Source organism: Fundulus heteroclitus, chromosome 13 (assembly GCF_011125445.2).
Source record: "Fundulus heteroclitus isolate FHET01 chromosome 13, MU-UCD_Fhet_4.1, whole genome shotgun sequence".
In the NCBI taxonomy this organism is placed as follows: Eukaryota; Metazoa; Chordata; class Actinopteri; order Cyprinodontiformes; family Fundulidae; genus Fundulus; species Fundulus heteroclitus.
The window spans coordinates 27,592,975-27,596,637 of record NC_046373.1 but is presented as its reverse complement, the minus strand read 5'-3'; positions in this window follow the sequence as shown (position 1 = coordinate 27,596,637).

The following is a 3,663-nucleotide window of genomic DNA, read 5'->3' as shown; positions in this document are numbered from 1 at the left end:
GTGTTTTTGGGAAAATTTGACTCTTTTGAACATTTGGCTCTCCAGGTAAAGAGCCCGGTACGAACTATGTTTCTGAATGTTTACAGGCCTCCTAAGTCCACATCAAACTTTTTTAAGGATTTTAGTGACCTCTTGTCTGTGATATGTGTTGATTATGACTTTTTAATTATTGTTGGAGACTTCAACTTTCACGTTGACAACCCTGAAGACAGAAGTGCAAAAGAACTGTGTGACACACTTAGAAACTTTGGTTTAACTCAGCATGTTAAACAGCCAACACACAAGCAGGGACATATTTTAGACTTAATCATCACTAAAGGTCTAAACATTTCACAGGTCAATGTAACTGATGTTGCCTTATCCGATCACTTCTCCGTTACCTTTGAATGTATCATTACCAGTGACTCATTTAGCCAAAGGGACATCGTAAGAAAACGCACCTTTAAGGACAATGCCACAGAAAATTTTATTCAAGCTTACTCTGCTACCTCAACCTTGGGCTGCAACTCAGTAGATGAGCTAGTAGATAACTTTCAGTCTAAAGTCTCAGACATCATTGACTGCATTGCTCCAGTTAAAGTGAAGGTTTTTTACGGGAAGAAAAAATCTCCTTGGAGAAATGCTCCATCAGTTAGAAGTGAAAAAAGGGAATGTCGCAAAGCTGAACGCAGGTGGAGAAAGAATAGACTCCTGGTTCACTATGACATCTATAAAGAGAGACTTAACAGATATAACTTACAACTGAAAAATGCAAGAGAATCTTTCTTCTCTGAGATCATTAAGAAAAACATTAATAACGCTCGTGTCTTATTTGCCACAGTCGACAGATTAACAAATCCTCCTGTGTCCGTGGCTTCAGAACTCCACTCCACCAGGGCCTGCAACGAATTTGCTAACTTCTTTACTGAGAAAATCCTAAAAATTAGAGGATCACTTTGTACATCCACACCAGCTCCAGAACCAAAGCGGTACTCAGCTGGAACTTATCCTGACAAAATGTCCCAATTCAGCCAAATAAACTACAAAAGCTTAGAGCAGATCATTCAGCAGCTAAGTTCCTCTTCATGCTGTCTTGATGTTCTCCCCACAGCTTTCTTTAAAAAAGTTTTACCTGTCATAGCGTCTGATTTGACTCAGATAATAAACACGTCCCTTCTGTCAGGTGTTTTCCCCCAGTCCCTAAAAACAGCAATTATCAAACCACTGCTGAAAAAGAATAATTTAGACAAACTTCTACTCCAGAACTACAGGCCCATCTCAAACCTCCCCTTTATCAGTAAGATTATTGAAAAAGCTGTATTTCAACAATTAAACACCTTCTTAACAACGACCAGCCGATTTGACGTTTTCCAGTCAGGTTTCCGTGCTCACCACAGTACAGAGACCGCCCTGATCAAGGTGTTTAATGACATCCATATAAATACAGACTGTGGAAGAACCACCGTGCTGGTACTATTGGACCTTAGTGCAGCATTTGATACTGTCGATCACTCCATTCTGTTAGAACGCCTGGAGAACTGGGTCGGCCTCTCTGGTACAGCACTCAACTGGTTTAAATCCTACTTAAAGGACAGGGATTTTTTGTATCAGTAGGTAACTTTACATCAGAGATGACAAAAATCCCATTTGGGGTTCCCCAAGGGTCCATTCTGGGTCCCCTCCTTTTCAATATCTACATGCTCCCTCTAGCCCAGATAATAAAAAATAACAACATCAGCTACCATAACTATGCAGACGACACACAGCTCTACATCACCATGTCACCAGGTGACTATGGACCAGTTCAGGCACTGAGTAAATGCCTAGAAGAAATCAATACGTGGATGTGCCAAAATTTTCTCCAATTGAATAAAAACAAAACTGAAGTAATAATATTTGGACCAATAGAGGAAAGATCAAAAGTTAGCACACAGCTTCAGTCGCTTCAGCTAAAAACCACTAATCAGGCCCGCAACCTGGGTGTAGTGATGGACTCAGACCTGAACCTTCAAAAGCATCTAAAGACAGTTACAAGGTCGGCTTTCTATCACTTGAAGAACATTTCTAGGATTAAAGGACTGATGTCTCAGCAGGATCTAGAAAAACTAATCCATGCGTTTATTTTTAGTCGAATTGATTACTGCAACGGTGTTTTTACAGGTCTGCCTAAAAAGTGGATCAGACAGCTGCAGCTGATCCAGAACGCTGCTGCCCGCGTCCTCACTAAGACTAAGAAAGTAGAGCACATAACCCCAGTTCTAAAGTCCTTACACTGGCTCCCTGTATCTCAGAGAATAGACTTTAAAATACTTCTGTTAGTCTATAAATCCTTAAATGGCTTAGCTCCTAAATACATCACAGACTTGTTATCAGCGTATAAACCATCCAGACCATTAAGGTCTTCTGGCTCCAGCCTACTCTGCATACCTAGAACCAGAACTAAACACGGAGAAGCAGCATTTAGTTCCTATGCTCCAATTATCTGGAACAAACTTCCAGAAAACTGTAAAAGTGCGGAAAGCCTGAGTTCTTTTAAATCAAGATTAAAAACACATTTGTTTAAAATTGCCTTCAACTGTCCTAGTTAACTGAATCACCACTTTTTTGTTCTATTTTCTTTCTATATTTTATTCCTACTTGCTCTTATTCTGTTTTATTTTGCTATATTTTAATCATGTAAAGCACTTTGCATTGTCTTTGTACTGAATTGTGCTATATAAATAAATTTGCCTTGCCTTGCCTTGAAGTGGAATAGGCCATGGGCCCCAGGGTATACAAGTACAAGCTATACAAGTACAAGCCATATACCATTCAATCTAGGTTGCATTGATTTTGGATATAAAATCTAATAGATCAATAATTATTCACCTTTTACAACATACGAAGTGACCTAAGTGCTGTACATGCAATAAAGGATGTCATTGATGAAAACTAGCCCTGACCACACTGTCAGTTTGCTTGTTAAATCTCAAACTGCTGTCAAAGATCACTCTAAGGTTTTTTACAGCAGCTTTAGATTAAGGAGGTAGAACATGAAAATCAGAATGGGCACAACCACCAATTAAAACATACGCTGCTTTATCTTCATTCAAGTGAAGAACATTTTGTCCTAACCGCATCTTCATGTCTGAAATGCAGTCATTTAGGGTTTGGAGAGATCCACTTCTATCCGGAAACACAGGGAGATACATCTGGGGATCATCTGCATAGCAGTGGAAGGCTAGGTTGCACCTGGCTATAATAGATCCCAGTGGCAGCAAGTAAAGTCAGAACAACAATGGACCCGGGATGGAGCAAAGAAAGAGAAACAACAGTAGAGAATAGCACACCCATCATTATTGAAAATCTCCTATTTGACAGGTACGATTCAACTCATTTCAATGCAATACTCCGAAAACCAGCATACTGATTAAGCCGAGACAGAAGAATTGAATGATCCACTGTATAAAATGCAGCAGTTAAGTCAAGCAATACTAAGACGACAGGGCACTTAGCATCAACAGACGGCAATGTCATTGTGAACTTCTAGCAGTGCAGACTTAGTGCTTGGCCTAGACCAGCACCAGAATCAAATTTCTAAAGGACAGGGTTACTCTCTAAGAAAGATTGTAATTGTATAAAAACAATTTTCTCAAGGACATTGGAAATAAAAATAAATCAGAAATAGGTGTCAACAGTTTAGTA